Source organism: Muntiacus reevesi, chromosome 20 (genome assembly GCF_963930625.1).
Source record: "Muntiacus reevesi chromosome 20, mMunRee1.1, whole genome shotgun sequence".
NCBI lineage: Eukaryota > Metazoa > Chordata > Mammalia > Artiodactyla > Cervidae > Muntiacus > Muntiacus reevesi.
The window spans coordinates 30589791-30615895 of NC_089268.1; the positions used below are offsets into that span (position 1 = coordinate 30589791).

The following is a 26105-nucleotide window of genomic DNA, read 5'->3' on the forward strand; positions in this document are numbered from 1 at the left end:
CTGATACAATGCTCTGAACCAGAGAATAGTGTCACTTCAGTCATGTTCATGCCAAAAAATGCATAGCTTGATGCTAATAATGAAAAGGCATGAGATAAACTCACATGGAGACAAGATGGGTGAAATAGCTGACCTGCACTCTTTAAAAATATCAAATTCAAGAAAGAGTTTGAAATGAAGACAGATGATAAATACATAGATACAGATATGACAGACAGAGAAACAGATGAGAGAGAGGATAGGTGATAAAATAAATCTTTTCAGGCAGAGTGTAGACTATTGTTGAATCTGGTTAAAAGGTTAATAGCAGTTTTCTGTACCATTTTACAACTTTTCTACAAATTTTATATTTTACCAGAATAAAAAAACTCCAGAAAGTAAATTAATGCTTTTCTTTACTTTTATATTTCATCCAAATGTTTGTCCTATTATAGAAAAATAACTTCTTAACTATTAGGTTTTTCTCACTCATCCAAGGATGACATCAGGGTAAATAGCAACTTGAAAATTCCTAACATAATGAAAGAAGAAAATCCTCATGAAACAAATAATCTTTTGTTTAAACAGTTTTAATTTTCTTCTCAGCATTTTCAGATAATTTCTATTTATATGATTATAGAAAACAATAATTATAAGCTCATAATCTTACATATAGAATAAAAGATATAATGAATGATATCAAATTTATTTATGATTTCAAGATGTTTATAGAGTGTGAAAAACATTAAGCTTCAATTATATATTCCTATAGAAAAGCTTTTCCTCCTTATTTGTTTACTTGCACTCACAGCTTATTTCTAAACTGAAACCTAAATAGAGATACCAAAAAAAGAGACAAGAAACATACACATCAGCTTACACACAAAACTTAAAATTAGAGTCCACATGATTTGACTCTGTGAAATAGATGGGGAGAACAGTGATAAAATGCCTCCCAAAGAACATATGAATATAGCTGATTTGAAAGGAGAAATTTTTAAGAAAAGGAAGATATAAAGATATAAAGTCATTGAAAGAATAAAGAAGTAAGGAAGGGTGTGAAGATGGAGGATGATGGAGAAGAACCAGACTACAAGTGCTTAAAGTTGAAAATGTACAGATGTGTATCACAGAGCTGAGAAACATGAACACAGGGTCTGAAGTGGTTTCTAAAGTATTTCTATTTCATTAGGACAATAACGGAGACCATATTTAAATTCTAATCATAATTTTTTTTCTAATCATAAATTTTAATGTCTATATATATTTTTATTCTCCAACTTAGTAAAGAATTCTATTTACTGAAACCATTAAATGACTTTATCATTTAAGATATTGTGCCTAGAGGATCTCGCATTTCTTTTTGGTTAAAAAAATGAAGTATATTTCATAGATAGTGATAAATCTTAAGAGATTCTTTTTCTCTTATGGGTTTTCAGTCCTTCATATGAAAGATTAATTAATGCCACCTTTTTTTATACAGTTACCCTGATAAGGTATAACAACCAACATTTAAATATCCCTCCTCCTCTCTGTGATTGCTTTGCCTCATTCCTCATTCCATTGCCATATCACTTTTGCTTCCTCTTTCCACAGCCAATTTGTTTTCTCTTGCTTCCTAATAAACTATGGCAAAAAAAAAAAAAAAAAAAGAAAGAAATCACAGAACCACCAGACCTCTTTTGAGGTCTTTTAATTGCTCACATTTTGATTAGTACAACTCTTGAAAAGACATTAGCAGTAGATAAATGGTGGAGTTTCAGCAGGAACATTAGAGAGAATGTAGCCTCACATTTGTAAGACTAATTCAGGCCTTAAAACTCTTATCATTAACTAATTGCTAATGATTATTCATTAACTAGACTACTTTCTATAGCTCAGAAACCATGCAGGATTATAAGCCAGTACATTGTTTAAAAGAAATTTTTTGTAATTAAATAGAAGATTAAAGTATTATTAAACTATAGAAGGAAAGTAACTATAAAGATGTAACTAGAACTCTAAATGATAACTTGGACCAAGACAGAGTATTCAAGGAAGGACAAGCTTGGAAAGAGGCACTTCCGGCTCAAGGCTACATCTCAGACCTCACCAGAGAAGGTGTGGTTGAACTCACTGGATGGTGAAGAAGTTCACCATGACTGAATCAAAAAATAGAAATGGTTGAATAGTAAATTATGAAGATGATTTAATTTAGAGGTCGCTGCCATTTTAGGAAAATTTCAAGATTTTTAAGCACTTTCCTAGAATAGGAGATAGTATATCATGAGATATATAAACCCAAATGCTCTTGTTGCTTCTTCTGATGCAGATATAATTTTCTTCCTCATTATACAGTTGCATGAGTAATCTAGTATTGATACATTAATTAAAACAAAGCAGCAGCTCTGAGATGTATTTATCTTTTGCATGACACATCTTTCAACATTCTTATAGACATTAGAAAGAGATATAAGATACCAAAAAAAAAAAAAAATAGTAGAAAAAAGGTGGACTTTAGGGTTAAATTTCTTCTTACCAGAGAAGTAAATAAGGACCTTATCAAAGGTTGCTTTCATAGACTGTTGAATAAAATATCTCTTCTCTATTTTTGAAATAAGACATTATGGAGGAAATACTGGTAGACATGAGCTTCTCTTCTCCATCACTATAACACTGGTCAGCTTTAATCCTTAATACTCTTATCTAGTGCTTAAGCAGTATTCAAATAACTCCTTTCATGTCTTTCCCTTCTGTGTCTGTTCACGTGCTTTGTATTTGTCTGTTCAATCTATGCCTCTTCATGTGTGGACCAATCTGATCTTTGGTTTTCACCTCTTTGAAATTACCAACATAAATGGCTACTTACACCATATATTCTAATCTACTACATCAGTATAGGAAAACAGAGTCTGAAAATTACTATGATTGTCCTTGCTACACAAGACAGAGTCCTGAGTCTACCAAAAAGATCTGGTTTTAGCTGGAAGGAGGAACTCATTCGAGCACGTAGTGTGTCCAGGGATAGACCTCTTTTCCTAGAGCAAGTAGTGCCTTCATGGAAACAAAAGAATACTGTGCTATGTTTTCCTTGACTGAGGCCACTGGGAGAGTAAATCCCAATGTGGCAATTAATGCCCTTCAAGGAGTTGTCTTAGTTAGAACAGTTTCTTTCTCTCAAAGCAGGGTGGCAAGGGCCAAATGAAACTGTGCAGCTAGCTAACTGGTTTCACGATACTGCCCTGGTGCATCCCCGCTCTGAGCTGAGCAAATGCTTGCAGTTCTAGACTGGAGGGAGAGCAGTGCAGACCACGAAAAAATCTCACTGTGAGATGTTAAGGCAGCCCCAACCCTGAGCAGGGAGTTGTTGTTCAGTTGCTCAGTCATGTCCGACTCTTTGTGACCCCATGGACAGCAGCATACCAGGCTTCCCTGTCCTTCACCATCTCTCGGAGCTTGCTTAAATTCAAATCCATTGAGTCCATGTTGGCGCCCAACCATCTCCTCCTCTGTTGTCCCCATTTCCTCCTGCCCTCAATCATTCCCAGCATCAGGGTCTTTTCCAATGAGTCCACTCTTCACATCAGGTGGCCAAAGTATTGGAGCTTTAGTTTCAGTATCAGTCCTTTCAGTGAATATTGAGGATTGATTTTCTTCAGGATTGGATGGTTCAATCCCCTTGCTGTCCAAGAGTCTTCTCCAGCACTGTATTTTGAAAGCATCAATTCTTCGGTGCTCAGCCTTTTTTATGGTCCAACTCTCATATCCGTACATGACTACTGGAAAGACCGTAGTTTTGACTATATGGACCTTTGTTGAAAAAGTGATGTCTCTGCTTTTAATATGCTGTCTACGTTTGTCATACTTTTCTTCCAAGGATAAAGTGTCTTTTAATTTCATGGCTGCAGGGAAGGGCTGCCATTACTGCCACTTACACAAGCAGCACATCACAAGCAGACCAGACCTCTGAGGGCAGCCTGACCACCACACCCACTACACTGACTGTTGCGAAATAAACACCTCGGCTCCTCGCTCCAGCACTGCTCCCCTCTGGGGCTGAGGGGGCCAGTGCTGGGAGAGAGACGACAAACACATACTATAAGGGAATGGAGCCAACTTAACCCAACCCTCAAGTCTTCTGCTCTAGCAACTTGGGACTCACCCATGCCCTAAATAGGACTGTGAGCAGAGGGGAAGCCCTGACTCACACCTGGCTCTGGCCCCTCATCTCTAACCCCACCTCCTAACAAGATGATAGCTGACAGCACACCCTGAGGAAAGACATGACTTGTGTTCAAGTCAAATCCAGCTCTGCTATCAAAGTCATTGGACCCATGCAGACAGTATAAGGATGCTCCCATATAAAGATACCTCTTCAAGCCCACCATAGGTAACTTTTCCATTGAGTTTCATAGAGACACACGAAGTGTCAAAATGAAAAGACAGAGTAACTTGTCCCAATTGAAATGGCAAGAGAAAATTTCTGAAAAAGCAACTAATGAGACAAAAATAAACAATTTGCTAGACAAAAAATTAAAAGTATTAGTAGTGTGAATAGTAACTGAATTAGGGAAAAGAATAGATGTACACAATGAGGATCTTAACAAGGAACTAGAAATTATAAGAAAGAACCAGTCAGAACTGTAGCATACAATAACAAAAATGAAAAACACAATAGAAGGTATGAACAGCAGACTAGGTGATAAAGAAGAATGCATAAATTATCTGAAAGACAGATTAATGGAAATCACCAAGTGAGACCAACATAAAGAAAAGTCAAATTTTTTAATCAATTTATTTTTTATTGAAGGATAATTGCTTTACAGAATTTTCTGTTTTCTGTCAAGCCTCAACATGAATCAGCCACAGGTATACATATATCCCCTCCCTTTTGAAACTCCCTCCCATCTCCCTCCACATTCCACTCCTCTAGGTTGATACAGAGCCCCTGTTTGAGTTTCCTGAGCCATAGAGCAAATTCCTATTGGCTATCTATTTTACATATGGTAATGTAAGTTCCCATGTTACTCTTTCCATACAACAAATTTTTAAAAATGAGCTTCCCAGAGTTTCTTGCTGCACAATCGAGTCTGTGCCCCTGCCACAACCTATGAAGCTGCCACCTCCTGTGAGGACTACTGCTGCCCTGCCCTGACTCCACAGCCTGTATTGTTTATCCAAGGACTGATGCTGAAGCTAAAGCTCCAATACTTTTTTCACCTGATGCAGTCGACTCATTGGAAAAGACCCTGATCCTGGGAATGATTGAGGGCAGGAGGAGAAGGGGATGACAGAGGATGAGATGGTTGGATGACATCACCAACTCAGTGGACATTGAGTTTGAGCAAACTCCAGGAGGTTGGTGAAGGACAAGGGAGCCTGGTGTGCTGTAGTTCATGGGGTCACAAAGAGTCAGATGTGACTTAGCAACTAAACAACAGCAACAACATCTTAAAATGCAGCTGCATTTCAAACACTCCAATGCTATTGAAACGACTGTTGCATTCAATAAAACTGGGTTGCCTGGTGCCATTGCTTGGAGGTGGAACCTGAGATGGGACCAAATTTGTCATATAGAGTAGCCAGTACATTGGCTTGGTGGATAAGTCTGATGAAGTTTCCATAGGTGTATTGAAAAGCAGTTTTACCAAGCCACAAGCCTGGCAGAACTGCAACCCCCATGTTGGGGTTATAATCAACCTATTCAGACACTTAGCAAAGGATTCTTACTGTTCAGCATTCCAAATGTGCTTATCATTTGTACAAATTGACCTTTCATGAAATCATGCAGTATTGAGTTACATCTTTAAATTTGTTTCCATGCCAGACTCATCAATGTTTCTTATAAGAAAATTAGAAAGACTCGGGGCCAAGATACTCAGCACAATACTAGCGTATTAATATTTTCAGTATCATATAGAACTAAAATCTCAGAAACTATGAACACTCTGGACCATATGAGGTTTATTCCTTCCACCATTTCAAACATGGAAAGCAGGGTCCATAAGGATATTTGTTCACAGTGTATTTACATCTCCCATATTCATACCATTATATATCAGATTTACTCCTTTTTCTTTTACAGTGATTATTTAAAGTCTTTCTATAAGACTCATTTTTTACTATTATAGAAAACCTCCATTCTGAAAATCCACATTGTACAGAAGCTTATCTTTAATGTTTCCAGACAAAAAAGGCCTTACAGTTCATTTTAATGTTTGCCCTTTTAGATGCAACTTTCAAGGAGGGCATAAAAAAGAATGGGAAGGGTTATTAAATATTTTTAGTAAAATATTGCCTCTGTCTCTTGTAGAACATGTAGACTATGCACTTTAATTTAGTAAATGTTTTTAAAGGTAGAAATACTCTGTTATTATAGCTAAAACAACTCTTAATCATAAAATTTCTGAAATTTTTGCAATTTCTTCACACTTCAATTAATTGAAGTTGTTTACCAACTTATTATTATTTTTGTTTGAAGTGTGATTCCCAACCTCTCTTGCAAAAAAATAAAGAAGTGGGTTTCGGCCAATGAATTGAGCAGACAATTAATATTTTATATGCATTTTGAGCTGTGTGACTTAGTATTTTGATATTTGACAGCTTGTTTTATTATGTGATTGATAAAATAGTGAAATATATTAATGCTAGCTTAACCATATATTTACATGGCCTGAGAACATGTGATTATATTTCTGTGGGATAAATAATTTGTCAGTTTTCATCATCTTTTAAAAATCCAGTAGGGGAGCTTATAGTTGCTGCTGTTTAAATGCTAAGTCATGTCCTACTCTTTTGCAATCCTGTGGACTATAGCCCACCAGGTTCCTTCTGTCCATGGGATTCTCCAGGCAAAAATCCTGAAGTGGTTGCCATTCCCTTTTCCAGGGATCCATCCTGACCCAGGGATTGAACCCACAACTCCTGCATTGACAGGCAAGTTCTTTATCATTGAACCACCAGGGAAGATTAAACATTAAATAAATAATGAAGCACTTTTTTTTTTTTAAATAAAAACAATTTAAGGAATTTCTGGGACAACATCAAGGGTACCAACATTCACCTTATAGGGATCCCAGAAAGAGAAAAGAGAGAGAAGAGTGTGGAAAATGTAAATGTGGAGCTGCATCTTGAACCAAGTAGGGCTGGAGCAAACCCTAGGCTCAGGCTGGAACATGAACCTAGGGGCAGTCTTGGGAAACTGGCCAGCCACTCATGCAGTTTTCAGTCCTCCCTCTCCTCACTGCTTCAGGAGCAAACAAGTATGCATGGCTCCTAAGGAATGGAGTCCAACCTCCCCCCAGCCCTTCTATTAGTCCAACTAGCTCTCCAGCCAGTCTATGGGGTTCATCTTCCCTGTGCTGGACTCCCTGGTGTGTCCAGTATCTGGCTGGAATCATTCACTCCCTGGGGAGGATCTCTGCCCATGTAATCTCTCTTTTCTTCTGAGTCCCCTCCCAGGGCACAGGACCTGACCTGACACTTTTCTTTCTACTGGATTTCATGTGGATATTTCTTACAGCCTTGGTTGTCCAGGAGTCTTTCTCTTAGTCTCCAGTTACCTTCCAGTGAGAATTGTTCCACATGTAGATGTCTTTTTTATGTGTTCATTGGGGAAGGGAGTTCCCCATCCTGTTACTCCACCATCTGTACTCTTCCTATGCATAATTCATCTAATGGGGCTTTGGTGAGGGGTGTTTTCTATTTAAACAACTTTCTCTTCCCTAGTCTTTCTCCTTTGCCTTTACATCATGTCAATGATATATTCAATATTAGGTAGTCACTACCTTATCCACTTTTTAATATCACTAAATAATAAATATTGTGTCACACAGTTTTTTTCATCACCCTATATATATCTCTGATTCTCGGTTCTTTTTTATTACTTTTGATAGAAACAACCAGGTACTTTGTCAAACTCAGTTGTAATTAGGAGATTATTATGATTTATTAGAGTCTTTTATGGTAATAAGAATAAACAATAATTGCTTCAATATAGGATGATATGAAAGTTACTTATGTCATTTTCATAATATTTTGATGACTACTTGGTTTAATTCAAACAAAAATTATAAATATTTTTTGAGTATTTCATCTTAATAGTATAGAGTAGTCACGTAAATATTTGATTTCAGTAGTACATTTCTCTTGAATTAATATCCCATTGTGTACAGAGTCTATGATAGCAGTTACCTAAATGATAGATTATATTATTTTACTGGTTATGATAGGTTGTTATATTTTACTGTTGATTCACTCTACTTTTGTTCTACAGTAATTTTTTTTTTTGAGGGGGGGCCCACATTACGGCGTGTGGGAACTTAGTTCTCTGACCAGGTAAGGAAACAGTGCCTCAAGCCCTGGAATGCAAGTCTTAACCACTGCGCTGCCATGGAATTCCCTATATTACCTTCTATATTTATCATTTTGCTTTCTAAATATTCATTTTTACCATAAATAAAGACTTGAGAGAGAGAATTCCTGAGAGATATAATCAAACTGCTTCCTGACATACTCTAGTGAGAAGAATATGTCTCCTGGGGAAGGGAGGCAGGATAAGGATTCATAACAAGGAAAAGAAATGACGTAAAACTATTCATATACCATTTTTTTCAAGGCAAGAATGGTTCAAATACATCTTCATGAAAACAGCACAGACAAGCATGCTTGTGTGTGTGTATGTGTGTGTGTGTGTGTGTGTGTAGCTGATGGCATTGCTAGGAAGAATATAATGCTATCAGAGAAGACACGCAATCTTGTCTGGGTTCAGACATGGTCCTAACTACAACAAAAGCTTGTCAGTGCATGGACTTAGAACAGAAGATTGGGGAGGTTTACATTCTCTAAATTTTGGGAGGTTATATTGAGAATGTTCAGACAAAATTCAGGAGTGGCTCATCAGAAGAAAATACCATCTACTTTTTTCCTCAAATATTAGGATCAAAGGTATGTGGTATAACTGATGCCTTAAAAAGGAAGCCTGCATTAAATGGTAGATTAAAATGTGAAAATGAATAAACACCAAAATCATTATTCAGTTCTGGATATTATTTTAATCAGCTCTTTTTCCTTCTCTGAGTAATATAATTTACTCATTTTGCCAGGATCCCTGTCTTAAAATTGCGATAAGGTGTTCCAAAATAATTACTTCTCAGGAAATAGATAATCTCTTATTTGAGGGTAATAGAAATGTCTAGATTATCCTGTATATGTTATTCCAATCAAATGACAGTTTCTGCTGGGTTATGTTGAAGCATCACCCAGCTAAATACTAGGCTCTCGATAAAATGGTTATGGGTGAATCATCTCTACAAAATTTAATGACCGATTTATATAAATTGTATCTACTATTCAAGCATTTTAGAAATGACCATTTCAGAATAACACAAGTTAATATTTATTGAGTTTCCCTTGTATGCCAGGCACTGTACTGTTTAAGGTGAAATTTTAATAATGTCTCAAACATTTTCCTTTAGCTGTTAGGAAACAAAGGAAATATTTCATTATGAGAACAGAGATTAATAAGGGACTGAGTCAGAGAAAGATCATTTCTAATTATGTGGCACTGATGTAAAATTAAACACTTATGCTGGATTGTTTCCAATGCACCTCTCTTGGATCTTGAGGCTGGGTAAGGTGGCACATGAAGTCAAGCCATTGAGGTATTAAAATTATCTTGTCTCCTTCCTCTGTTTATTTCATATACCCAACTACCACTGAAACTCCATCTCAAGATTCAAACTGTCAGAACCTTGTCAATGTCCAATGGTCACTTAATCTTTTACTATACTGAGCAGGAATAGACAAATTCAATTTACCATTGAGCATTAAACTTCTATATCTTTAGATTAATATCACAGCGCCCATTTGCTTGACGACTGACTCTGAATATAGGTGATTTTGATAGCTTGGTAATAATAGGGAATATTGTAGGCAACATTTCATGAGATCATTAACACGAGGCTTTTAAAAGGTAGGAGGTTTTGAGACTGATAAAGTACATTTTAGTTCTTGATTTTTCCAGTCGTGGTTTGCTTCTATGCTTCCATTTTAACATCAAAACATGTATATTATCTAGGGTGAAACAGATCACCAGCCCAGGCTGGATGCATGAGACAAGTGCTTGGGTCTGGTGCACTGGGAAGACCCAGAGGAATTGGGTGGAGAGGGAGGTGGGAGGGGGGATCAGGATGGGGAATACATGTAAATCCATGGCTGATTCATGTCAATGTATGACAAAAACCACTACAATATTATAAAGTAATTAGCCTCCAACTAATAAAAATAAATGGAAAAAAAAGAAAGATAGGAAGGGCTTCATCACCCTTCCTTGACACAGAAATGATGGATCAGAAACTTTGTCAAGAAAATATATCAAGTGAGAGACAGAAGAATGTGCCAAATTGTTGTATTGCCCATGATGCTCCTTTCTGCAGACTCCTGACATCCTGCTCTTGAGCAACTCACTCTCTTTCTATAGACAAGTATTAAAATTAAACTTTCTTCGTATGTACATAAGACTGACCTCTACTACATGGAACTTAGGTTCCCTGGACACAGGTCAATAGATTAAATCCGAAAACAATAGAAAGGATAATGAAAAAAATCAGATTTTACATGATGTAGAATTATTCCTGGTGACAGGAATGAAGAGAATTTGACTATTTGTCTCTATTCTCACTTCCAAGTGGGTATATACATTTATTTCTATATGATTTAATTTTTATTTCTAGGCAAAGTATAATTCTTTGTCAGTTTAAATACTTAGAAGCACTCACAGATCTTCACTATCTTGGACATGTAATTTTTTTCATCTTTGAATTTTGCAAGGTTTTAAAAAGTATTTACCACAGGATGACTTTTTAATTCATCTTGTGGGTCTAGGAATATTAAATAACTAACAGCATGCATTAGCCTTTGTGCAGTCAGCCCTCAGCATGTGCCATTCACCAGCAGGTTTCTCCCATTCCTCACATCCCCTGACTCTCACCCCCAACACAGGCATTTGCATTTGCTGTCTAGAGTCTAAATGGGACAAGAATATTTATAAAATGAAATCTTTACAATGTCACTACTTAAGAGCCAGGCATTCTCCTTTTCTGGTTGGGATTTCCACCTTGCTTCCTCCACCATTGTCACTGAGGAAACTGCAGTTCTTTCACATACAGGAAGATAGAATTAGTTTGAAAAATATTTGGGTATTTAAGTGACAAGAAGAATGACAACATCTCCACATCCAGGGTTTTTAAGTAACTGTATAGGTTATTATTGTGAACTGATGATATTTAAGAAAATATTTTGAGTTTTTAAAAAAGATATGTAAACTATTGTCTGTTTTCTTTGTCAAAACCTTCATTGAAATGTGTTCCTACATGAGGAATATAGATACTAAATTATTAATTAATTTAATTTCACAAAATGCAAGGTAAATGTTTATAAATGCTATAAGTGTAAATGCATTATAATAGAATATTTGATGTGTGAAAATTTTTCAACAATTATATCTATAAAGCGTCCCTGTAATTGTGCTGATTTGTTAGTCCATATTTAACAGAATTTTGAAAGAGTCCACTTGTTTCTATCTTGTTTTACATTGTTTAATCCCAGGACCTACAACAGTAACTGAAAAATACTTGAAAATATTCTGTGTTCAATAAATACTTGTTGACTAAATGAGTGAAGAAAGCAAGTCAGTGGCAAAAGATTAGGAAATAAATAGGTATGAGAAGAACTTTATTTGAGAAAATGAAGGGATGAAACAGAATTGTACAGAAATTTCTTTTCCATTGTATGCCTGCTGACTAGACATATCTTCAACAAATCAGCTGAGATAGTGAACATAAAGTAGGATTCAGTTTCAGGATGAGTCTAACTTACAAACTTTGTAAATTTTAAATTATACGTAGGAAATTTATCTCTTTGACTCACTAGAGCTTGTTCAGTTCAGTTCAGCTCAGTTACTCCGTCATGTCTGACTCTTTGCGACCCCATGGACTGCAGAACTCCAGACCTCCCTGTCCATCACCAACTCACGGAGTTTACTCAAACTAATGTCCATTGAGCCATCCAACCATCTCATCCTCTATCGTCCCCTTCTCCTCTCACCTTTAATCTTTCCCAGTATCAGGGTCTTTTCAAATGAGTCAGCTCTTTGCATGAAGTGGCCAAAGTATTTGGAGTTTCAGCTTCAACATCAGTCCTTCCAATGAACATTCAGGACTGATTTCCTTTAGGATGGACTGGTTGGATCTCCTTGCAGTCCAACAGACTCTCAAGAGTCTTCTCCAACATCATAGTTCAAAAGCATCAATTCTTCGGCGCTCAGCTCTCTTTGTAGTCCAACTCTCACATACATACATGACTACTGGAAAAACCATAGCTTTAACTAGATGGACCTTTGTTGGTAATGTATCTGCTTTTTAATATGCTGTCTAGGTTGGTCAAACCTTTTCTTCCAAGGTTTCTTCTTTTAAGCATATTTTAAGAGCTTGTTAAGAGTAATACAAGGATTTAAATTTCTATCTGAAAGAATCTTTCTGATGACTTCACCTTTCTTTTCTTCAGGTCATGAGCATCAATTGTTCTTTGTGGCAGGACAACAGCATGTCGGTGAAACACTTTGCATTTGTCAAATTCTCTGAGGTCACGGAACAGTGCTTCCTTTTATTTACCCTCATCCTACTCATGTTCTTAGTATCACTGACAGGCAATGCTCTCATAGCTCTTACCATCTGGACCAATCCAGTCCTCCATACCCCCATGTACTTCTTCCTGGCCAACTTGTCTCTCTTGGAGATTGGCTACACTTGCTCTACTGTACCCAAGATGTTGCAGAACCTTGTGAGTGAGGCCCGAGGAATCTCTCGGGAGGGATGTGCTACACAGATGTTTTTCTTTACATTATTTGGTGTCAGTGAGTGCTATCTTTTGGCAGCCATGGCTTTTGATCGCTATATGGCCATATGCTCCCCACTTCACTATGCAACACGAATGAGTCGTGGAGTGTGTGTCCATTTAGCAATGGTTTCTTGGGGAGTAGGTTGCATAGTAGGCTTGAGCCAAACCACCTATATTTTCTCTTTAGACTTCTGTGGCCCCTGTGAAATAGACCACCTCTTCTGTGACCTCTTGCCTATCCTGGCACTAGCCTGTGGGGATACATCCCATAATGAGGCAGCAGTCTTTGTTGTGGCCATTCTTTGCATTTCCAGTCCATTTTTATTAATCATTGCTTCTTACGGCAGAATTCTAGCTGCCGTGCTGATCATGCCGTCCCCTGAAGGTCGCCGAAAAGCTTTTTCCACCTGTTCTTCCCACCTACTGGTAGTAACGCTCTTCTATGGCTCAGGATCTGTCACCTACTTGAGGCCCAAGGCTAGCCATTCACCCGGAGTGGATAAACTCCTGGCCCTCTTCTATACCGTGGTGACATCCATGCTCAACCCCATCATCTACAGCTTACGGAACAAGGAAGTCAAGACAGCTCTTCGGAGAACTCTGGGCAAGAAAAGCAACCTCATTTAGAGAAGTCTATTCTACAGATTTCATGGGTAAGATACTAGGGGAACATATAAATTCCTCTTTGAAAAAGATGCACACTCAACCTAAGAGGAAAGAAGGAAAGGGGGGAAGAAAGCAGGGAGAGAGGGAGGAAGGAGAAAAGCGGAGGAAAGAAGGAAGGATGGAAGGAAGAAAACACTGTACTTGTCTGTGTGTTTTATAAGAAGCTTCTTTAATAACAGTGACTGTAACAGTGATTGTAATCTTGAAGACAGCTCTCTTCTTATAGCTGAAGTTCTGGAAGGAAGTTGGCTAGCAAAGAATTTTAAAGGTGAAGTCAACACTAGACTGGTTTTCCAAAATATTTCATTTTAGGCTAAAGTACAGGTTTGGAGTATAAATTACCAGATTTATACTCAGAAGCCTCAGAAATTCTCACTGTATACTCATGCATTTTCTATCCCCTTAAAGGTCTGTATGACATCTGCACTGGTCACTGGGGTAGTTCCCCCACATACGTTTGTCTCATATGACTCTCAGTTCTGTAATAACTATGAGGTGAATTATTTCCTTCCATAAAAATGTTTTAATTCTTCATTCTCAGTTATTGGTACATAATATAGAATTAATGATTGTTTTTTGAGTTGTGAGTATATAAAAATGTATAAACATAAAAAAGCAAACTCTTAAAATTCAGAGGTGTTTGTTGCAGAATAATATGAAAAATTTTTGCCAAGAGTCCTCATAATAAAAAATTTTTTAAAATAATAATACTTAAATTTAAGGATAGAAGAAGAAAGTTGAACTGAAAATAATTAACATGTTATATTAATATATGTTATCAATATGTACTTGATTGTGGCAATCATTTCACAGTGCACACATACATAGAGTCATCACATTATACACTGTAAGTCATAACTCTTGACAATTTTGTCAATTTTATCTTGATAAAGATGAAGAAGAAAAAAATGTTATGATAATGTTACAATCAGGGGATGGTAGTGACGCTCACTAATGACCAAGATGTGTTTTGCCACATATCCTGTTTTTCCCAAAACCTAATAAATTCATTTAGGACCAGAACAGCATATTGTGGTTTCTATTTGTATTTTTATTTGTGTGTAGTCAATGAAGAATGGAAATAAACTGAGCATGCAAAATTAACTACTTAAAAATTATCCTACAAAAATGGGCAGGAATTATCTATAGGCATTAGAGATTATTATTTTTAAGTGTTTATTAATCTAAAAAAATGAATGATATTAAAAATTAAAGCAAGTTAGAAACAGTTTATGTAGCATGATAATTTTTGTTTCATTTACTAATTTTGAAGTTTTACAAGTTTGAAATGATCAAAAACTGGTCAGTTACATGTAAAAAATAAAATTACATTTCCTCTAACCATATACAAAAATAAAGTCAAGAAATAGATTAAAGACCTAAAAGTAATAATAAGACTAGGAGCCATAAAACTCCTAGGAGTGAACATAGAACACTTTTTGAGATAAGTCACAGAAATCTTTTTGGATCTGTATGCTAATGCAAAAGATATAAAAGCAAAACCAAACAAATTGGACTTAATTAAGGTTAAACGCCTTTGACGGCAAAGAAAACAATCTATAAGTAACAAAAGGACAACCTACTGAGTGTGAGAAAATATTTGCAAATGATATGCTTGATAAGGGGTTAATACCCAAAATATATAAATAGCTCATTCAACTCAGTATTCAGAAAACCAAATGACTCAATCAAAAAACAGGCAGAAGGCATGAGTAGATATTTTTCCAAAGAAGACATACAGATGAACAACAGGCACATTAAAAAATGATCAACATCACTAATTATTAGAGAACTGCAAATAAAAACCAGAAAGAGATATCACCCTCACACCTATCAGAATGGCTATCGAAAAAAGAAATCTTTGAGCAATAAATTTTGGCAAGTATGTGGAGAAAAGGAAAGGAAATTCTTCTTGATCGGAATGTAAACTGGTGCAGCCACTATGGAAAACATTATGGAGGTTTCTCAAAAAATAAAAAAAAATACAACTACCAATCCTGGATATATATCTGAAGAAAACAAAAGCACTAATTTGAAAAGATACATAGAATCCAATGTTCATAGCAGCATTAATTATAATAGCCAACATATGGGAGCAATCTTAGTGGATAAGAGATAAAGGAGATGTTACAATATATATGTCACACACGTACTGAAATACAAATAGTCCATGTCACCACTTCACACATGAAAAGTTGTCAACATGATTATTAGAGAAATGCAAATTAAAATTTAAAAAAATCACCTCACACTTGTCATAGTGACTTTTATCAAAAGGACAAGAAATAATGTGTTGGAAAAAAATATGAAGAAAGGGAACATATGCCTGATTCATGGAACTGAACATTGGTGCAGACATTATGGAAAACAATATGGAGGTTCCTCCAAAAAATTAAAAATAGAACTATCATGTGATGCAGCAATTCATATTCTTGGTATTTATCTGGAGACACCAAAAACAGTAATTCAAAATGATATGTGTACATATATGCTCATTTGCAACATTATTTACAAGATCCAAGATATGGCAACAGACCAAGTGTCCATCGATGGATGAATGGATAAAGAAGATGTGTTATTATAAACACAATGCAATCCTACTCAGCTATAAGGAAAGAATGAAATTTTATCATTTGCAACAACACAGATGGACCTTGAGGGTATTATGCTAAGGAAATAAGTCACACAAAGACACATACCATATGATTTCAACTATACGAGGGGTACTTTTTTAATAAAGCAAATGAACAAACAAAACAAAATTTATAGAGAAAAGATTGGTGTTTGCCAGAGGGGAGGAGGGTTGAGGTGATGGAGAGGGGGTGAAAGGAATCAAGCAGTATAATATTCAGATATAAAATAAATTGGTCATGGGGTGCAATCTACAGCATGGTGAATATATTCAATAATATTACATTGAAAATTTAAAAATTGCTAAGAAAATAAATCTTAAAAGATCTCATCACAAAGAAAAACTGTAACTTTGCATAATAACTAATGGTAATTAGATTTACTGTGATCATTTGAAAATGTATACAAGGTATCAAATCATTATGTCATATAATGTAAAAGTAAAAGACACACTAAAAACGAAAATAAATAAAATAAAATTAGTTTCCAGTGTGTTGAAAAACCAAATGAGTCTATTTTAAAACAAATCTAGCAATAGAGGAGATGATACCAACCTCAGTTCAGTAAGTAACTAAGTATACATAAGGGACATTCCCATGGAGAAATCTGTCCCATGGAACTTTGTCTGCTAGCTCATCTGGGATAACCATAAATGGGCTGTTGAAAATAATGTCCAAGGGGCTCAGGAATATTAAAAAAAAAAAAAAAATTTGCACACCAAAAAGCACTCTTGATATTAATATCTATTTAGGTTTTTTGAATCTGGGTTTTTTTTTTTCCTACAGCATTATATCAAATAGAAAATTCACATTTCTGAAGATATTTCTTAAGCACTCATCTGCAAACTAGTTTCTTTGTCCTTTTCTGAAAATTTGAAAAATTCAAGTATGTTCCTTCACACTTCCTTTTTCTTAAGTGATGTTTATCTAAAATAAGGGTAAGTAAAGACTTTTGCTTTAAAAGCTATCCATTCTTAGAGAAGGTTGGAATGTGTGTATATCATAGTGCCAAATATTCATAGGAAAATTGGAAAGTATTTCATTTCTGGGAGCCGTCTTTAAACATTGGAAATAATTAGTTTGGTACCTATAGAAAAAAACGAGATTTTTCTTTGTAATCAACTCAGTTTCTCAGTTGAACCTACCTTAAAAACATGTAAATTTTAGTAAACACTATATCTGACAGATATTAAATACCCGAATGAAGTGTGTAGCCTTCATACAATCATATGAACATTTTTAATATGTAGTTAATAAAAATCTGGTAGATCGACTTGTCCACATGTTTTATCCAGATGTTTTTATGTCAGATAAAAATATTTTCTTTCTTAGCAATTTCTTAAATGCTTAGAAAATAAATCTTAAAAGATCCCATCACAAAGAAAAATTGTAGCTTTGTATAATAACCAATGGTAATTAGATTTACTATGATCATTTCAAAATGTATAAATAAAAAAAATAAAAAATAATAAAAAAATAATATTTTCTCTCACATAACTTTAAAATCACTTCAAATATAAATAAAATACTGCATAAAAAACTATATATAAAAAGATACGCTAGAATGATAATTTAGTGGAGACACAAAGAACTTTAAACCTTCACAGATCAATAGATCCCTATATGGTTAAACCATAGGCCTATGGGCTTTCTTTGTACTCAGTTGGTAAAGAATCTGCCTACAATGCAGGAGACCTGGGCTCAATCCCTGGGTCAGGAAGATCCCCTGGAGAAGGAAATGGCAACCCACTCCAGTATTCTTGCCTGGAGAATCCCATGGACAGAGGAGCCTGGCAGATACAGTCCATGGGGTCAAAAGAGTTGGACATGACTTAGCGACTAAATTACTATGGTTAAACAGTGATGGAAAATCACTGGAAGTAGATCAAAAATTGGATTAAAATACCATGGTATGCAAGAGTTAGAAGTAATGAAATATCATGAGATTGATATGGGAAAAAATTAGAGATCTAGGGTAGAATTATAGCACTTAAATATACATTTTTGGAATGTAGAAATCTGAATTTATACTCTCATTATCTCTCTACCTCATTGAAGAAATGTATTGATTTTTGATCCTTAAGAAATTTCCTAGTTATTAGCACACAATTGGGATGAATTATTAACAATATCTTAAGATAGGAATACTAAAGTTTCCTTTGTCGAGGCGTTTTGGGATCAGTACTAAATGATTTAATGGGTATAAAATGCTTCCTGTAGTGTTTGGCACACCAGCCTCATTCAGAATTAGTTGGAATTATTGTTTTATTTTTTTATTACACACATCTGACCTAGGTGTTGTGTGGAATCAAAGGGCCATAGTGACATCTTATCCCAGAGAAATTTTGTGTGACATTTCCCAGGATGGCTTTGAGGATTTAATAAAACAGAGAAAATGAAAACTGTGCTTTGCAACCCTACAAATGTAGTCTGTTGCCCCTAAACCAACATCTCTGATTCTAAATTGGAAAAAAGATTTTTCTCCTGGACCCAAAGGCTGTCTTTGTAGCTACATGCTGCTACTGCTACTGCTGCTAAGTCACGTCAGTCGTGTCCGACTCTGTGCGACCCCATAGATGGCAGCCCAACAGGCTCCTCTGTCCCTGGGATTCTCCAGGCAAGAATACTGGAGTGGGTTGCCATTTCCTTCTCCAATGCATTGAGTAAATCACTGATAACTGTCCAAACTCTTACTTAAAAATAAGATAATCCCACCCAATAAAGAAAAACTCCTACAACATAGATCATTAAATTTTAACAAAAAAATCAGTTACCCAGTTTAAAATCAAGTAGTTATGCAAGACAATTTACAGCATAAAAAGAGATACTACAAACTACTGACTGAATCCGAGTTTACTGAATGAGTCTAAATAGAAAAGGCATACCAGAAAGGTCATATTAATAGGGCTATTTGCTGGCAAGGTACATACCTCTTAGTATAGCCTTCTTGTGTTCTTTATTTACATATTAATGAATATCCTAGTTCTGATTATGTTCTATCTAATACATTCCATTTGCACAAGAACAAGTATTGGTACTCATTCCCCTGGAGAAGGGAAGGGTAATCCACTCCAGTATTCTTGCCTGAAGAATTCCAGGGATGGAGGAGCCTGGTGGGTGGCAGCACAGGCTCTGTGGGGGTCTCACAGAGTCAGACACAACTGAAGCGACTTAGCAGCAGCGGCAGCAGCAATGCCATTCCAGGCATATATCCAGAGAAAAACTTGGTTTGAAAATATACATGCACCCCAATGTTCATTGAAACTCTTTACAATAACCAGGACATAGAAGCAACCAAAATATCAAACCAACAGAAATATCCATTGACAGATGAAAGGATAAACAAGATGTAGTATACATATGTATACATATACTACAATATTCCATTGTATATATACATTCATAAATATATATACATATACATACATATATACAATGGAATATTGTAGTATACTTATATATATATATATAATGGAATATGTGTATATATATATATATATACAGAGAGAGAGAGGAATATTACTCAGTCATAAAAAAGAATGAAATAATGCCATTTGCAGGGACATGGATGGATCTGGAGATTATCATACCAAGTGAGGTAAGTCAGACAGACAAGACTAGTAATCTATGATATCACTTATATGTGGAATCTAAAAGAATGACACAAACTAACCTATTTACAAAACAGAAAGACTTACAGATTTAGAAAGTAAACTTGTGGTTACTAAGGGAGAAGGGTGGGGGAGGGATAGAGTCTGGGATTGACATGTACACACTGCTATACATAAAATATATAACCAATGAGGACCTACTGTATAGCATAGGGAACTGTGTTCAATACTCTGAAATAACGTAAATGGGAAGAGAATTTGAAAAAGAATAGATACATGTAAATGTTAAAAAAAAAGTCCTTCCTCTCCATCTTTTTAAGTTTATATTTTAAACCCAAAACTCCTTTAGACTTAGAGCACTTGATGCTTTTTTCTCAAGAATAGATTCCATTAAGTTAGGCCTTTATATTATTTTTTAATCAGACTAATTTATTAGCAACTTTATATTTGCTTTAACTGGAGAAGAAAATCTTCTGATAAACTTTTTTTTTATTTGCATAAAGTGAACCTTTAATAAAAATACATAGATTAAAGCTAGTGCTTGTCTGCTAAGTCGCTTCAGTCATTTCTGAGTCTTTGCAAACCTATGGACCGTAGCCCACCATGCTTCTCACTCCTCTGTCCATGGGATTCACCAGGCAAGAACACTGGAGTGGGTTACTGTGCCCTCCTGGGTTGCCAGGCCCTCTTCCAGGGGATCTTCCCAATCCAGGGACTGAACCCACATCTTACATATCTTGCATTGGCAGGCAAGTTCTTTAGCACTAGCGCCATCTGGGAAGCCCAAATAAACCTAGACTTAACACCAACTCTTAGGTGAAGCCTTCTGATCCTGTGTGAGTGTCCTGCCTTCTAGCAACCCTGACATGGTGGGCCTCAGCTTCTCCAGGATTTGCATAAGTAGAAACCTGTAGCACTAAGCATGTTCTCCACAGCAACAGATCTGCCTCAAGCTTCCAGGACTTTTCTATTAAACAACAAATTGCAAAGGACATCAAGAAGGTCCTGCTTGGAAGATAAATCAGCACCTAGCAGCTGGGAGAAGCCATCAGTGGGGGAGGATTAACAAACATCACCAAATATCTTCATTTTCTTGGTTTCCACCAATGCCAACATAAGGTGGAAATGTACAAGTCTACTCTTGTCCAGAAGACACTGACTACAGTGACTCTGTCCTTCCTAGGCCCTAATTAGTAACTGCAAAGTCTGAGAGGATAAAGGCCTTTTCACACATGTACAGTACAAGGATCACTGTTTAAGAAGCTTGGAGATTACAAACTTACATGTCCATATTAATAGTCAATGTTCTCTTAAACTATGCCTATCTTTCTGGGACCCACAGCACCTAATATTAAAAAAAAAAATTATTTTCCCGCCTTCAGTAACCAATCCCTGTTTCATTTTTGGTTAGATCACAAGTGTAGTCATGCAGAGTTGAATTCAAATTGTTAACTTATCTGAACTTCAAATTTAAGAAGTCTTAAAGAATTAAGTTAACCTGGAAAGTCTTCAATTTCAAGGATTTACAGTCCCGCCATAAATGACTCCCCAAATCCATACCAGTGTTGCCTCATTCTCAAACACAATATAAAAACTCTATTTCTCAGAAGAAGGAAAAGAATAACTAATAAATGTTGTCAGCAGTAGTGCCATGTCTTGATTTGATATTTGTTGTTGTTGTTCAGTCGTTCAGTCATGTCTGGTCTTTGCAACCCCACAGACTGCAGCACGCCAGGCTTCCCTGTCCATCAGCATCTCCTGGAGTTTGTGCAAATTCATGTCCAGTGAGTCATTGATACCATACAACCATCTTGTCCTCTGTTGTACCCTTCTCCTCCTGCCTTCAATCTTTCCCAGCATCAGGGTCTTCTCCAATGAGTTGGTTCTTCACATCAGGTGGCCAAAATATTGGAGCTTCAGCTTCAGCATCAGTCCTTCCATTGAGTATTCAGGGTTGATTTACTTTAGGACTGACTGGTTTGATCTCCTTGCTGCCCAAGGGACTCATAAGAATCTTCTCCAATATCACAGTTCAAAAGCATCAATTCTTACAAGTTCAACCTTCTTTATGGTCCAAATATCACATCCTTACATGACTACTGGAAAAACCATAGCTCTGATAATATGGACCTTTGTAGGCAAAGTAATGTCTCCACTTTTTCATATGCTGTCTTGGTTTGTCATAGCTTTTCTTCCAAGGAGCAAGCATCTTTTAATTTCATGGTTGCAGACACCATCTGCAGTGATTTTGGAGCCCAAGAAAATTAAGTCTCTCACTGTTTCCTTTGTTTCCCCATCTATTTGTCATGAACTGATGGAACCAGATGTCATGACCTTTGTTTTCTGAATGTTGAGTTTTAAGCCAGTTTTTTCACTCTCTTGTTTCACTTTCATCAAGAGACTCTTTACTCTTGATTTGGTCCACTCCATGCATTTCTGGTGAACTGCTCATTGGGTAACTTCATCTCTTTGTTTACAGAAGAGGTCATATGACCAAAACAGGTAAATTAGTCTTATCCCAAAGGAAAATCTGAGATTAGTCAAGATCATCTTATTAAAAATGATATATGATACAGTGTATATAAATATATATGGTACAAAAAACTTTTCCTTCCAGTAGAATGCCAACTGTGCCAGTTTCCCATCATTGTTATAACATATTGCCATATACTCAGTGGCTTAAAAAAATACAAATGCTTAGTACCTTAGAGTTCTGGAGATGAGGAGGCTAAAATAGGTCCTCAGGACTGTGTCCTTCTGCAGACATTAGGAGAGAATCTACTTACTGGTCTTTTCCAACTTCTAGAGGCCACCTATAATCCTTTTCTCTATCTTTAAAGTCAGAAGCTTAGTATCCTGTCTCTCCCTGACCTCCTGCCTCCTCTTATAAGAATCTTTGTGATTATGTTGGCTCACTTGGGTAATTCAGGTTAATCTCCTCATCTCAATTTTCTTAATTTATTTTTATCTATAAAAGTTCTTATACTATGAAAGACAATGCATAATCACAGGTTCCAGGGATTGGGATGTGAACAATTTGAGAAAAGATAACAACGAGACATTATTTACATACCAAATTAAGTAATAAGTGTACAAGAAATGATGTAACTTTTTCTTTTTTATTGAAGTATAGTTGATATGGATATGAGCTTGAGCAAACTCCGGGGGATGGTGAGGGACAGGGAAGTCTGGCATGCTGCAGTCCATGGGATCACAAACAGTTGGACACAACTGAACAACTGAACAATTATATTCATTTCAGATGTATTATGTAGTGATTTGGCATTTGCAGGCACCATGAAATGATCACCACAAAAAGTCTAATAACCATCTGTCCCCATGCAATATTATGGGGAACTGACAATATTCCTTATGTTGTGTACTACATTCCCAAGACTTATTTATTTTCTAAATGAAAGTTTGCATGTTTTAATCCCATTTCATATTTTGCACCCCTTCTGGAAATCACCTATTTGTTCTCTGTTTCTATGAGTATGTTTGTTTTGTTTTATTTGCTTGCTTGCTTGATTTTTTCTATTTCATACATAAGTGAGATCATGTGTTACTTGTCTTTCTCTTTATTATTTCACTTAGGATAATGCCATATAGATCTATTCATGTTGAAGTAAATGGCAGATTTTATACCTTTTTGTGGCTGACTAATATTCCATTACTGAGCATATGCTCAGTCACTCAGTCTTCTCTGACTCTTTGTGATCCCATGGACCGTAGCCCCCCAGGTTCCTCTGCCTATGTAATTTCCCAGGCAAGAAATACTGGAGCAGGTTGCCATGTCCTACTCTAGGGGATCTTCCCAATCCAGGGATCAAACTCACCTCTCTTCCATCTCTTGCATTGGCAGGTGGACTCTTTACCACTGAGCCACCTGGGAAGCCCAATATATATATATATATATATATATATATATATATATATATATATATGTCTTCTTTATTCCTCTACTGATGAACACTTAGATTGATTCCATATCTTGGCCATTAGTAGTGCCACAATGAACTTTGGTGTCCCTATATTCTTTCAAATTAATGGTTTTGTCTTCTTCCAGTAAATACCCAGAAGAGAAATTGCTGGATCATATGGTACTTCTTTGTCAGCAAAGGTCCGTCTAGTCAAAGGTTATGGTTTTTCCAGTAGTCATGTATGGATGTAAGAGTTGGACCATAAAGAAGGCTGAGCACTGAAGAATTGATGCTTCCGAACTGTGGTGTTGGAGAAGACTCTTGAGGGTCCCTTGGACTGTGAGGAGATCAAATCAGTCAAACCTAAAGGAAATCAACCCTGAATACTGAGTACTCATTGGAAGGACTGAGGCTGAAGCTGAAGCTCCAATACTTTGGCCACCTGATTCAAAGAACTGACTCATTGGAAAAGACCCTGATGCTGGGAAAGATTGAAGGCAGGAGAAGAGGATGACAGAGGATAAGATGGTTGGATGGCATCATCAACTTGATGAACAAGAGTTTGAGCAAGCTCCGGGGGTTGATGATGGACAAGGATGCCTGGTGTGCTGCAAACCATGGGGTCACAAAGAGTCAGACATGACTGAGTGGCTGAACTGAACTGAACTGATGGTACTTCTGTTTTTCATTTTGTGAGGAACCTCCACATCCTGTTTTCCACAGTGACTGCATCAATTTATAATCTCTGCAATAATCACAAACGTTCCCTTTTCTGCACAAGAATAAATGAACCTTAAAAATCACCATTTGGTGCAAAATAACAATCATTGTTTCTTGTAAGAATTAATAAAGGATGCTTGATAATAAGACCAGTGGCTGAAGGCTTCAAGCTCTCAGAGGGCGCTGCAAACCTAAGCTTCCTGACCACCTGAGTGCCAGTCACCTCCAGTAGTCACAAGTAGCTTGGTGGCTCCAGAAGTTTCCCTTGCCTAGAGGAATCTTCGTTTGCTCCAAGATCCTAAATAGATCTTGTGAACCCAGGCTCCCAATCAAGCAGGGCACCAACCCACCCATGGCATCAAGTTCCTGACCAGCTTCCATGACCATGGGCATCTCCTAAGTACCAGGCTCCCAGCAGGCCAGGACACTCAGGTTTCTTGGTATATTTCTGCCCTGGCCAACTCCCACAGTCCAGGATATCTCCTCTGGTCTTAGCTCCAATCAGTAACCACAAACCAGGGTCTAGACAGCACTTGTTAACTCATGATATTGGAGGGCCCCAGTACCAGGTTGACTGCTATTCCAGGCTTTTGATGCACCCCAGCACCAGGTCACCAAAATACTCCAGCAGCAGTTGACCATGGATGCCACTAGAATGCACACATAGACTCTCTAGACAAGCTGACTGGTAGAGGCCTTTGCCTGCCAAAGCAGATTTATAAAGACTAGTACAGGAACCTACGTCCTCAGATGCATAGATACCCAGGCAAGACCACAAATATCATGACTAATCAAGAAGGTTTGATACCACCAAACACAATACATACTGTAAAGAAATGCTAACTTCTCAATTCTCATCCTGTTATTAATATCTAATTCCATACCATTCTTTGTTGAACTTCATTTTGTTCATATAATATTTTCCTAATTTCATTTAGTTGTATACCTCTGTTTTCTTGTACTTGCACCGAATTTTTTAAAGGATTATTTGAATTCTTTGTTAGATAGTTGGTAGATTAAATTTTCATCCAACAGCAGCAGTGCATACATTCTTTTCAAGTGGACACAGATTATTCTCCAGCATAGAACATATGTTAAGTCACAAAGCAAGCCTTTGCTAATGTAAGAAGACTGAATTCATATCAAGTATCTTTTCTTACCAGAAGCATAAGAAATTAGATGTCAATTACAGGATGACAATTGGAAAATTACAAGCAAATGGAAACTAAACAACACACTCCTGAACAAACATTGGTCAAAAAAAAAAGAGGCGGGAAATCAAAAAATATCTTAAGACAAATGAAGATGGAAATACAAAATACCAAAACCTGCAAGATGCAGCAAAAGCAATTCTAATAGGCAAGTTTATAAAGATAAAAAGAAAAAATTACAAAAAGCAATCTATCTTTATCTCAAGTAACTAGAAAAAGAAACAGACTAAGCCCAAAGTTAGAAACAAGAAAGAAAATAACAAAGAGCAGAAATAAATGATAGAGATACAAGAAAAGCAATAGAAAAGACCAACAAAACTAAGAGTTGGTTTATTTGAAAGAGAAACCTGACAAACCTTTAGGAAGATCAGCACAGAAAAACAGAGAAAGCAGCTTTATTCACAATAGTGAAGACATGAAAACAACCTAAGAACCCATCAAAAGATGAATGGATAAAGAATATTCTACATACAGTCAAATATTCTTCAACCT

The 26105-nt window shown here is 36.4% G+C and overlaps 1 long non-coding RNA gene across 1 annotated transcript in view; it reads right to left on the reverse strand.

Annotated features, from left to right (window-relative positions):
- Nucleotides 1-26105, reverse strand: part of LOC136151537 (uncharacterized) — a 172944-nt gene that overhangs the window by 100331 nt on the left and 46508 nt on the right. The window lies entirely within an intron of this gene.